The following is a 13693-nucleotide window of genomic DNA, read 5'->3' as shown; positions in this document are numbered from 1 at the left end:
AAGGGAAATCCATTAGTGTATGATGCAAACATTAGGTGACAAGTGCTCTTCTTATTCCACGGTGAAGAAATGGTATGCCAACTTTCATCATGGAGATTTCGAGCCTGAAGATGCAGGAAGATCTGGGAGGCCTTCAACAGTGACCAAACCCGAAATTTGTTGATCATGTTGAAAACTTGATTTTGACAGATCGGCCAATCTTGGCTACAACAATAGCCGAGACATTTGAGAGATCCAGGGAATATGTTGGGTTCATAATTCATGAGTTCGTGGATATGCAGAAGATGTCAGCCAAGTGGGTGTCCAAATGTTTGAACGCCGATGAGAAACGAAAATGTGTGGACACTTAAAAGTTGATTTGCAGCATTTTGTGTGATCAGGTGATGATTTTTGCAACAACTTGTCACTGTTGATGAAACATGGTTACATCCACTACGATCCAGAGACAAAACAACAGTCCACGCAGTGACAGCACTCGAGTTCTCCGCGGCCAAAGAAATTCAAGACAAAGGTCTGCAGAAGAGCTGATGGTAATGTTTTTTGGGGACTCAAAAATATGAGATATGGTAAGAACTTACCCTTGTTATCTCTATTTCTACGAAGTCCATAGGGTTCCACAGAATACCTTGGGGGTATAGGTGTGACGTCAGTCGCTGGGCACCATAGAGTTAAGCTTTTCAGCCTCCCAGGATGCACTAGGGTCCCCCTCCTATACCCCGCCCCCGAGCCAAGGCACCTCAGTTAGTTATCAAGCCATAGGCCGGAGGAGGAGAAGGAAGAGAGAGAAAAAAGATCTGGACACATACAAGAATCACATTCTCACCAGAGGGAGACGGAAAACCGGTGACCAGAGCAAAGCCCATCTGCAGCACAAGTGCGACAGGGCGGGAGTCCTGTGGAACCCTATGGACTTCGTAGAAATAGAGATAACAAGGGTAAGTTCTTACCATATCTCATATTTTTTACTTCAGGGTCCATAGGGTATCCACAGGATACCTTGGGGATGTCCCAAAGCAGTATCCTTTAAGGGTGGGGACGCTCCTGTGCAGAAAGGAGTATCCGCCGCCCGAAGGAAGCATCCTGAGAGGCGAAGGTGTCAAACCTGTAATACCTCACGAAGGTATGGACAGAGGACCACGTAGCAGCCTTGCAGATCTGGACTGCCGAGGCACCACGTCGAGCTGCCCACGAAGGACCCACAGACCTAGTGGAATGAGCCTTCAGAGAAGGTGGGACCGGTAGGCCTTCATGAAGATAAGCTTCAGAAATAGCCATACGGATCCAGGCTGCCAAAGTTTGCTTTGAAGCAGGCCAACCCTTTTTACGGAAGCCATAGAGGACAAACAAAGCGTCCGACTTCCGAAACGAAGAAGTGCGGTCAACATAAGTCCTTAAGGCCCGCACAACATCCAAAGAGGCCTCACCCACGGAAAGACCCGGTGAGTTAAAGGCCGGAATAACTATTTCCTCGTTAACATGAAACTGGGAAACAATTTTGGGAAGAAACTCGGGCCGAGTGCGGAGCACTGCCCTGTTCCCATGAAAAACCAAGAAAGGGGGTCTACAAGAAAGAGCCCCTAACTCAGAAACACGTCTGGCCGAAGCAATGGCCAGAAGGAAAACAGTCTTAGCTGTTAGCCATTTAAGATCCACTGAGCCCAGTGGTTCAAACGGCGGTCCTTGGAGAGCCCTCAGGACCACAGCCAAATCCCAAGGCGCCACAGGTGGAACAAAGGGCGGCTGAATGCGGAGAACACCCTGCATAAAGGTGCGCACATCCGCGATTGTAGCAATCCTACGGTGAAACCAGACAGATAGGGCCGAAACCTGTACCTTCAAAGAAGCAAGGCGAAGCCCATGATCTAGTCCCGCTTGCAGGAAGACGAGAATCTGAGACAGACGAAACTCCCGCGGTGCATAACCTCTCGGTCGACACCACTGGAAGAACGTATGCCACACGCGATGGTATATCCTCGCGGAAGACGGTTTCCGAGCTCGTAACATGGTACGCACCACAGAGCTGGAAAACCCCCGGGACCTCAGCATGGCCGTCTCAACAGCCACGCCGTCAAAGACAGCCGAGTCAGGTCCGGGTGAAGGCAAGGACCCTGAGACAGAAGGTCCGGTCGTAGCGGCAACCGCAGAGGACTGTCCACGGACAGACCCTGAAGGTCTGAGAACCAGTGCCGTCTGGGCCACGCGGGAGCTATCAACAGGAGCGTCCCTCCTTCCTGTTTGAATTTCCGGATTACCCGTGGAAGAAGGGAGACCGGAGGGAACAGGTATGCGAACCGGAACGTCCACCGGACGGACAGAGCATCCACCAGAGACGCCCCTTCGTCTCTTGTGCGAGACCCGTACACCGGCAACTTGTTGTTGTGCCGGGACGCCATGAGGTCGATTTCTGGAAGACCCCACCTGTCCACCAGTAGTTGAAAAACGTCCGGGTGCAGGGACCATTCCCCCGGATGAACGTCTTGGCGACTTAGAAAGTCCGCCTCCCAATTGAGCACTCCCGGGATGAAGACCGCTGATATGGCCGGAAGATTGCGCTCCGCCCAAACCAGGATCCGAGAGACCTCTACGAGAGCCGCCCGACTGCGAGTTCCTCCTTGCCTGTTTATGTAGGCCACGGTGGTAGCGTTGTCCGACTGGACCTGCACCGGGCGACCCTGGAGAAACCGCTGTGCCTGCTGGAGAGCATTGAAGACCGCACGGAGTTCCAAGATATTTATTGGAAGCTCCGCTTCTGTCGGCGTCCACCTGCCCTGGAACAAGTGTGGACCCAAAACTGCTCCCCAGCCCCGAAGACTGGCGTCCGTTGTCAACAGGACCCAATTTGGAACCCAGAACGGACGTCCCTTTTTGAGGTGGATCGTCTGTAACCACCACGCAAGGGACAGGCGAACCTCCGGGGTGAGCACAATCGTCTGGGACTTCAGAGACTGAGGCAGCCCGTTCCACTTGGACAGGATCAGGTGCTGCAGAGGTCTGGAGTGAAACTGGGCATATTCCACCATGTCGAACACCGACACCATGGAGCCCAGTAACCTCATCGCCGAGTGTAAGGACACCCGGCGGCTGTGCAGGCAACTGCGCACCCTTGACTGTAAAGCAGAGATCTTGTCCTCCGTCACGAAGATCCTTTGCTGTCCCGAATCCAATAAGGCTCCAAGATGCAGAATCCTCCGAGAGGGGATTAGAGTGGACTTCTGCCAGTTGATTAGCCAGCCGTGCCGTTGCAGCAGTGCAATGGTCAGGTCCAAGTGGCGTAACAGGAGCTCTGGAGATCCTGCCACCAATAACAGGTCGTCCAAATACGGCAACATGCGGACTCCCTGCAGCCGCAGAGAAGCCGCCATGACCGCCATCACCTTGGTGAAAACACGTGGTGCTGTTGCCAGGCCAAAAGGTAACGCCCGAAACTGGAAGTGGTCGCTGCGGATTGCAAACCTGAGGAACTGTTGATGGCGCAAAAGAATAGGGACATGCAGGTAAGCGTCCTGTATGTCCAATGACACCATGTAGTCCCCAGGTTCCAGCGCCAGTATGATGGACCGTAGGGTCTCCATCCGAAACCCGCAAAGACTTGTTGAGTGCTTTGAGGTTGAGAATCGGACGATATGACCCATTGGGTTTCTGTACCAAAAATAGATTTGAATAGAAACCCTGGCCCCTCTGGGAGAATGGAACAGGCACTATAACTCCAGCCTGGAGCATAGTGTGCAATACCTTCCGCAGCTCCGTAGCCTTGTTCCGGTCTGATGGTAGACCCGTGGTGAAGAAGCGAGCAGGGGATCTGTGCCGGAAGGAGAGGGCGTATCCGTGGGAAACCACCTCCAGAACCCAAGTGTCTGTCGTAGTGGTCGACCAACACTGGGCGAACTGTAGCAGGCGGCCTCCCACCCTGGGATCCCCCAAAGGGAGGCCCGGACCGTCAGGCCGCAGGCTTGTCATCTGGCTTGGGGGCCGGACGTCTGGTACTCCATGCCTGCTTCCGGGGCTTGACCGATTTCTTAGGGCCAGCCTGTCGAGGAAACGACTGTAGTTTGGGCCTGCCCTGGGCCCTAGATGACCGAAAGGACGATGGTCCAGAACCAGAAGGAGCAGCGGCCAACGGGAGACAAGCAGATTTGGCTGCCGCCAGCGTGGCCACAATCTTATCCAGATCCGGACCGAAGAGAACTTCTCCGGTAAACTGCAACGCTTCCAGACCTTTCTTGGAATCTGCGTCCGCCTTCCAGGATCGCAGCCACAAGGTGCGACGAGCAGCTACCGCTGCTGAAGAAATTCTAGACACCAGAGTACTAATGTCTAGAGCCGCCTCGTTGATGTAGGTGGCCTAATCACGGAGATTGCCAATCAACTCCGCCTGTTCGGCCGGACAGTCGGATTCAAAAGAAGCCTCTAATGAATCCGCCCAGCGCTCCATCGCTCTGGCAACCCAGCAAATGGCCATAGCCGGCCGTGCTGCCCCCCCTGCAAGGGAATAAGCGGACTTCAGGCAGATTTCTACCTTGCGGTCCGTAGCATCCTTAAGGGAGGACATGGATGGCATCGGCAATGTGGCACTACGGACAAGACGGGTCACGTGAGAATCCACCTGTGGAGGGGATTCCCACTTAGCAAAATAATTATCCGCGAACGGATAAGCCACCGCCAGGCGTCTCTGCGGCTGGTATCGCTTGCCAGGCTGTTTCCACGCCTCCTCTAAATGGTCCACCAACTGACCCGAAAGAGGAAAGACTGTGGCATCGCCCTTCACATCTTTGAAAAAGGCATACTTAGATTTAGCCGCTGGGGGAACTTCGTCCTCAATCACCAAGGCTGTGCGGACCGCCCGAATAAGTCCAGGAATATATACTTTGGACTTAGCATCAGCGTCCTTAGTATGGAGAGGTTCCTGATCGTAAGGATCCAGAATCTCCCCATCATCAGACGTCCCTTCGTCATCCTCATAAGGAGCGGACAGAGGCGCCACCGGCCTTTTATGAGGCCGCATCACAGACTCCCCTTGCAACACATCCGACAAGTGCTGTACAGAACTCGTCAGGGAGTTAACCCACGCTGGCTCCTGAGAACCCGGGAGCGGGGAAATAGGGAGACTGTGGGGTACCACCAATTATCGTGGGAACCCCTGCATGGGTGACGATACCACAGACTGCTGGGACAAACCCATCGGAGTAAACGCGGGCTGCGGAGCTAACTGGCCCACTAAAGCTGTTAACGCCTGAGCGAAACAAGCCCAGGGCGGCTCCTGTACCGGTGCTGTAACCGTAATAGGCCGCGCCATGGACAAACACTGCCGGCAAAGGCCCTCCGCGCTACCCTCCCCCTCCGCTAACGGTACTTTGCACGTGGTACACTGTAGCCGGAGGGGAAAATCACTTTCAGACATGATGGCACCACGTATGTGACCTCTCTCACCAATTAAGTATTAAATAGGCGAGAGACCACCCTGCAGCACCGCACCGCAAGGGCTTTAGCAGAAAGAACAGGGACAGTAATAAAGCTGACAGTTTAGAGAAGAAAAGTTACAGGCAGCGCTAGCACAGTCACATACAATGCAGAGAAATAACAATTCCTGCACTAACAGCGCTGATCACTCAACTACACAGACACAGGGCCTGGTAGGACACAGCGCTGCATACACAGACCTGAGCCACAGCGGAGGAGAGGTATGCGGGGGGACCCAGACCACGATGCTTCCGTCCAGCGCTTCCAGCAGCGTTCACCATGCGTTCTGGAGAAGATGGCCGCCGAGGAGCAGAGAGGAGGCTGGCCTGGGGGAGGAGCGCTGCCACAGGACCAGTCGGCAGCATGCAGAGAGGGCTGTGTGCAGCGGGGGAGGCGCCGGCTGTGAGACAGGGAAGGCGCGCTCCCCTGGCATGCATTTAACCCCTGGGACGCCGCAGCGCTACCGCTCTGCTGCGGTCTGCTGTCCCAGGGGGTAGTGGAAAGCGCAGGTTGGTCGCCTGGCTCCACGCTGCAGCCAGTCCCCAGGGAGCCCCCTGCCTGGGGACTTAGGACCATGTGACCAGCGGGGACCCACCGCGGGACCCCGCTGCTTACCTTTGTCCCCCTTGGATCCGGCCATGGTCCGGAACATCTGGGGTCACCGCTAGCTGTGACCCCAGATGCTCACCAGCATCCCCGGATCGGTACCGGCGTTCTGGTACCGGCGGGGGTGTAGGGAAGACAGCATGGACGTCAGGACTGACTGTCCATGCTGTACATCCAGATGTGCAGCCACAGCTGCACTGAAGAAAGCTTCAGGGGCTCTTCTAGCCCCCACTCCGACAGGTGCACCCGACGCCGGCCGGGCACCAAACTAAACTGAGGTGCCTTGGCTCGGGGGCGGGGTATAGGAGGGGGACCCTAGTGCATCCTGGGAGGCTGAAAAGCTTAACTCTATGCTGCCCAGCGACTGACGTCACACCTATACCCCCAAGGTATCCTGTGGATACCCTATGGACCCTGAAGTAGAAAGGCATTTTACTGACTGACTATCTCCAAAAGGGCCAAACTATAAATGCTGAATACTATTCTAACTTGCTGTGCAGATTAAAACATGCATTGAAGGAAAAAAGGTGAGGGAAACTCTTTTTGCAGGACAATGCGCCTGCTCAAAAGGCTGGAAAGACAATGGATGTTTTGAAGGATTTGGGGTTTGAGGGCATAGACCATCCAACCCTACTCACCTGATCTTGCTCCATTGGACTATTTCGTGTTCCCAAACCTTAAAAACTCTTTAAAAGGGAAGCATTTTTCAAATCATTCAGAGGTGATATCAGCAGGCAAGGCAGTATTTGAGTGATCAAACTTCAGAAATTTTTTTTGGAAGGGTTAAAAAAAAACTCCAGAAATGCTGTACCAAGTGTGTTGAATGAGACATACATATATGATTGTATCAATCCTTCATTGCTCAGATCCTGCACTATTCGATTAGTTCTCATTCCTCATTTGCGATCTTAACTTACATTGCCTGTATTCTGTTACTATGATGCTGTTCGCCTAGTTGTGATTTTATTTTAATTATATGCTGGTTAAGATTTTACAAGATGCTGTGTATGTGTCATTCTTCACTATGTACAATGTGACTTCATATTCATGCCCCTCCTGATTTTTGTTTTATGTAATTTGCATGTTTTGCTTTTTGAACAACAAAAAGTAATGGTTAAAAGAAAAGTCATATGTGTATGAACCTGAGATCAGAGCATGGATAGAAGATAATTTATTAAATGCCTAAAACACAGTTATTATATATGTACTATACAAAGGAGCATTAAAAATACAAATAAAAGCTAAACGCAAAAATAATGGAATCTGCCAGATCGAAAATAAGATTTTGTTACTTACTGATAAATCCCTTTCTCCGAATCCATAGGGGACACCGGAGTATACACAATGGAGTATAGAAGGGTGATGAGTGGAGCCTTGCACTTTACCTTTCTTCAGAAGACTAGCTGGCTCCTCCCCCTCTATACCCCACCAAAACTCAGTTACGGTTAACCAAGCCGAGCGGAGATGGAGAGCAGACCAATAGAGGAGGAGGGATAAGGAGGAACCAACTACTGAAGTCCCAGACCGAGAACCGCCATCAGAGGTGACAAACTGACACACTGCAGACAAACAAATTGCAGCTGAACCAAAAACTCTCCAAGAACATAACAACAAGTAAACCACGCTGGGAGGATGTCCATTGTCCCCTATGGATTTGGAGTAAGGGATTTATCGGTAAGTACCAAAATCCTATTTTCTCCTTCATCCACTAGGAGACACTGGAGTATATACAATGGGGACGTCCCTAAGCCGGCCTCCCGGGTGGGAAAGCGCGGAGAAGCTGTTAAACCCTGCGACCAACAGGAGTAATGGTCGCCAGAAAATAAACAGTAGAATATAACAGGAGTGAACTGTGGACCCCAGAGACACAAGGCAAGCCAGCCAGCCGACTACCCTGGAGAACCCTACTGAACACAGTGTGGCAGAGAGCACCACCAAATCTGTTGTAGAAGGGCATCATGACATCTATAAGAGAAGAAGACGACTCAAGAAACATTAGCCCATGCAGGAATTCCAGCAGCCACCAAGCAAGAAAAAAATAAAAAATAAAAAAAACACCACAAGGATGAACTACGTGGAAGGCTTATGTAATTACTAACCAGGAACAGTTTCATGCCAAGCTCATCCAGATTGTAATGAAAACTAAGTAGGGAGAAAGACCAGACCAAGCCGCAAGCTCTGACACCACTAAGCGAGAGAAAGAGAAAACCTTACTTGAGGTACATGAAGTCTAGGAGCTCAAACTATCGATTGAAGAGATAGAAAAAGGATTTATGTAGTAAAGCACCTCCAGGTTGAAACCTTATCGAACAGGAGGAGGTACCAAGATGACCGGATTCAAGAAAATGAAAACCGGGTTCACGAGTGTCTCAGGACCATGACTGTAACTGCCACACTGGTAACGAAGATACAACAGGGTTTGGATATAAACGAAAAAAACTGGTAAAGATATTCTAGTCAACGTGGGAAGACATCAGTCGCTTGCCAAGTACCACCTTGGGAAGATAAACCCAGGGGACCAGAAGGACTGATAAGAGAACACTAGAAAAGCCTGAGATTTCATGTCACCATACCCTAGGGAAAGGACATGGACAAATAGAAAACTGAACTGGGAGCGCATGTGCATCAATCAAGGATGATTGATAACAATCAAGTAGAATCACATATGTGCTCCCATCCCAAAGTAAACCAAGGAGTAGGTAAAGGGACCAACAAGGCTAAACCACAAACCGGACAGGAAACCATAAGACATGTCCCAAGTGTGACAAGAATATAACGCAGAGCTGGTCAGATGGCAGCCGGAACCAGGAATCCTTAATTCTCACTGCTATCTGGAAAACAAACCTGGTAAGAACAGGAAGTATACAGCAAGTCACGAGTGAGAACTGAACGATCTAGAATGTAATAATATAAAGTATACTGACCGAATAGAGGTGAGCCAGAATAAAAAGTATACCAACTCAATAGAGGTGAGCCAGAATAAATAACTCCTCCAATCCCATTGATAGATGGAAAGAAAAAGGAATATAATTGACAGACAACTTCTGCAGGATGGATTAATAAAGCTTCCAAGGAAGACACGACTATATGGGAATGCAATTATGTGAGACTGGAACTGCCAGCATGGCTGACAAGACCTCCATGCATAACATAGCCCTAGAAGTGAGCCTTTCACTCGTAAATATGTCAGAGTTATCCAGCCCCTAAAGTGTAATCAAACCATGCTTCTTATTCGAGGAAGTAGGAACCAGATACAGGAACAGAAAACCCCTTCATTGTCTGACCGGTCTATCCAACATGGGTGGATAGATCCGAGGAATAATCGACCGCTAAATGAAAAACCCAGTATCTGTACACCAGAGCAGGGTGAGGAACGGAAAAGTCCTAGAGTGTAGTTGCAAGAAGGAGTTACCCTATTTGGACAGATATCTGCTATTACATTAGTAATGCGCTATAATTGCCCTATTGCCCAGGGCTAGTTTCCCCTGTAAAGGAATCTGTCTTTAGAGTCTGCCTAGGAATCTGGAGCAAACCCCATACCTGTGAGCGACCAAGGCCACTTGGATCCCTTTTGTGGGTTAAGACTGATCTCTATACAATGTTGCAGACCCAGCACTCTCCTGCGCGGAATAAGTGTCCATTTGTAGGTGCTAACCAACTATATTCTGGTCCAGGAGACTGGGGCTGCTTTCGTAGAAAATGCGACTTGCGCGAAAACACTAGCACAGTTGTTAGTGCCAACATGTTTGGTCCCACTAGGAGACTAGGGGCCTGATTCAGAGCCGGACGCAATTAGCGCTCGCTCGTTCAGAAAAAGGGGGTGGCTATTCAAATGATCCGTTCGCTCTTTGCGGTCTGTTGACGCCTCCATATCTGAACGAGCGAACAAAACTTGCGGACGTTTATTTGAAAAATACGCCCCCTGGCCGCTCGCATCATACGTCATGTCCGCTATTTATTAGATTAATCGAGTACATCGAACAGCGTATGAACTGCTCGCTATTCTTGTGGTTGGTTTTTCCTACCACTATATTGCGAGCAGTTTTGACTATAAAACAACCTGGTGACGTGGTTAATGACGCTGCTGTTGTAATTGTGCAAACCCATAAAACGCCCGTTTTGACCTTTAAGCACGCCTGCGTTCTTAATTCCACTCCCCGTTTTCAAGCACCTTCCCCTGTTACCACCCACATACGCCTCATCCTGTCACTCAAAGTAGCAGGCATTCGCTATATAGCGAATAAATGATTTTCGGCCGCACTGACTGGTTCGCGCATGCGTATTATAAACCGTACGCATGCGCAGAAGTTCAAACATCGCTCGGAACGAGCGTACTGCCGCTTACGAGCGGCTCTGAATCAGGCCCTAAGGTCGATACTCAATGCAAAGATTTGCAATCCTCCTCAGAAGGAGAACTCCTCTCTGGTTTAAGGAACTGGATCCGGGAGAACCCGACAGTACAGTACAGTAATCAGAGAGTGCTCTGTAGGGATGTATATATACAGAAATATACACCTACAACAGAACGCTCTCCAATAATCAATTTATGCGCGGGGAAGCTAGAGCATGCTTATGTCGTCAGTAGGGAGAGATAGGCTAATGGAGTTAGTCTTAAGGTAATAATACCAGAGAAAGTAAGCCCCCTAGAACATACTGTGTGTATAATCATTGTGTTCTAAAATGGGTTTCCTGAGAAACTCACACAACCAAAAGGTAAAATAGACCAGCATTTACAGTAAAATCCTCTGAGAAGCAAACACCCATGCTGAGGGGCAGAATGCTAATCAGGACAACCTTCCGTGCCGACCATGACTAATTGTGCCCTGAAGTCCACAATTCAGTATACACACCCACAGATATGCATACCTATCTATCTATATATATATATATATATATATATATATATATGCACACACACACACACATTACATATACACAATATATGTACCTATAAATTCACACACACACATATATATATATATATATATATATATACACACACATACACACACACAACAATTTCTGTTTCAAATATGACTAGAACGTCTGTAAGTGCGTGGTACACCGGACCTGTAAGTACTGAAATAACAGGTCAAATGTGTGGAGTGGAAAGAGCAAACTCTTACCTTGTTCTAAAAATGCCTTTAAAATATTGCCCCCAGATAGGGGCAAATCAGATATTAACCTGAAAGAAACACATAGAACTATATTCACAAGTTTCTATATAATGCCCCCTGTATTATTCAACTAGACATGACGCCGCCTAACTTCCCAGCCCATATATTATAGGCATGTATGTTGCCCTGGAGAAAACCCCACACACGCGCATGTAGAACACAATTAGGGTCATAGCAGGAGTAAAAACTACGACGTCAGCGGTGTGAGACAGAAATGCCAACACTACACCGTCTGGCCTATTCTAAGGGAGCATCGTATCCAGAAGCGCCACTCTCCATGTAAGAGTGCTCCGGGCCCGGCTTTTCCATTAAAGTATATACGGAAAGAGTACAGCATGACCCAATTGTACCATCTGACATATTCCTAGAATAGTCAACCGAGTGTGAGCTAACGAGCAATATTGTTAAGATAGGACTGGAGCGCTGCATTAGCCCCTGCACTAGAGTCCGGGCTGTGGGATCACCATCTAGGGTGTCATTCTTGTTAATTTTCTAAGATAAAGAAGATTATAACCTGTTCAGCCTACTCTATACTCGGGTTGGGTATGAAATCCCGGCTGTCGGGATGCCACTGGTCAGAAGTAACCGTGAGTATTTTTCTAACCCCCTACCCTGACCCACCCTCCCCAGTGCCTAAACCTAACCTCCCCCCCTTAGTGCCTAAACCTAACCTCCTCCTTCCCGCACCCTGAACCTAACACTCCCTACCCGGTGCCTAACCCTAACCCTCCCCCTAATGCCTAACCCTAACCTCCCTCTAACACCCCGATAATAACCTTTGGGATGCCGGCGGTCGGGATACTGGTGCCGGGATCCCAACCTGTCGGGATTTGGGCGCTGGTATTCAGACTGTCGCCATCCCGCACGCCGGGATGCCGACTACATCCCCTATAATCATCCACCCCCCTTCTATCAAGGGGGATGGGGCATACTCACCGATGCTGTGTAACATAAAGGCTCTCAGGAGATGTTACTGGACTCGAGGGCTGTGCTGCAGGGACAGACACCACCAGTCCCTCTTATGTATTGTAGTTCCCGCTGGTTTGAACGAGAATGTGAAGATGCGGGTGTGTGTGTAGAGCATGCAGTACTATCTGTCTTCACAGCCGAAACCCCTCCGGCGCGGCCATAAGAAGTGAGTGCGCTCACGGCCGCTAAGCTCCGCCTCCAGACTGGGAATAATTAATGTGGGAAGCGGGCAAATAGGGAAGCCTGACAGCTTGTATTGGCTGTAGTAACAACGCAGCGGCGTGATAATGCTGGGGCTGTCCTGCTGCTGCTCAGCCAGCAAGTGTCCAGCTATGTCGCCCACACCTGTCGATGTGTGGGTGATAACGGAGACCCGGACACTAGCGCGTGCGCTGTGGCGGGACCCCGTCAGAAGCCATGCACCACTCTGTTTTGCCCCAGCAGTGCGCTGAATCAGAGAGGCGGCGGAGTCCCGGGCAAGCGTGTCTCTGGATGCAGAGCGCGCTGTGAGCAGAGGCGGGGAGAAAACTTTTTTTTTTTCCAGAGAGCGAGGCAGTGTGACCGCGGCACAACACAGCCTAATAACAGTGAAGTCTCGTGATAGCCGGACTATGGGGAGCTGCAACCACAGTATACTATATTAAGTCCCCACTCCTGTCCCCTTGAACGGGAAACCAGAAAAACTCTGGCACATTTAAGTTACTCCCCCAGCCCCTGTTAAGCCGCCAGCGCTACCAACCCTGAGGCTACAGTATGTCGAATAATATAAGTGGCATAAAATTATGGAGAGTCCCTTGGCAAAGTCAGACTCTGCGGCAGCACAGGACAGCCATTACGGCTGTCCCTATGTCCAGGGAGCTGCATAAGCCTCCCGCTTTTCCTATGTTGGGCTGGGGTATCTGCAACTTATATCGTCCCCAGCCTCCCTGCTACTCAAGGGAGGTTGGGAATACTCACCACTGTGTGGCCAGCCAGGGCGCGTGGGCATGTGGGGACCCAGACACAAGCCGCAGGGAGCTGTGGCGGGTCTACCCAAAGTCCGGTGACCTGTGGCCCCGGACACTAGCCGCAAGCACCTGCGGCGGGTCAAGCAGACTGTGCAAGCAGACTGGCACAGCCAGCAGTCTGCCTGTTGATGAAAAATAAAAAGAAGTAAAATGAATGAAGAAAAAGATAGCTGAGGACAGCCCTGGAATTGCCTCTGGCTCCCTCGGCACTTAAACTAAACTGAGTTTGGGTGGTGTATAGAGGGGGAGGAGCCAGCTACTCTTCTGAAGAAATTTAAAGTGCCAGGCTCCACTCATCACCCGTCTATACCCCATTGTGTATACTCCAGTGTCCCCTAGTGGATGAAGGAGAAATAAGTAGCGTTTTACTAATTTAAGCAATACGTTTTTTTAGTCCATTCAATAATGGTGCTAGCACATTAGTAGGGAACCTGTCGTGAGCCTCCTGGCTCGTTGTAGGGAATCCTCTATGTAAAG

General features: G+C 50.1%; 1 protein-coding gene and 1 pseudogene across 1 annotated transcript in view; both read right to left on the bottom strand.

Annotated features, from left to right (window-relative positions):
• TBPL1 (TATA-box binding protein like 1) overlaps positions 1–13693 on the bottom strand; it is a 34824-nt gene that overhangs the window by 16021 nt on the left and 5110 nt on the right. The window lies entirely within an intron of this gene.
• On the bottom strand, positions 11118–11287 carry LOC148543050 (U2 spliceosomal RNA; annotated as a pseudogene).

Source organism: Taudactylus pleione, unplaced genomic scaffold (assembly GCF_031769625.1).
Source record: "Taudactylus pleione unplaced genomic scaffold, aTauple2 ptg000006l, whole genome shotgun sequence".
NCBI classification, from domain to species: domain Eukaryota; kingdom Metazoa; phylum Chordata; class Amphibia; order Anura; family Myobatrachidae; genus Taudactylus; species Taudactylus pleione.
Note: the sequence above shows the minus strand (reverse complement) of the source record. Positions and strands in the feature narration are given on the sequence as shown.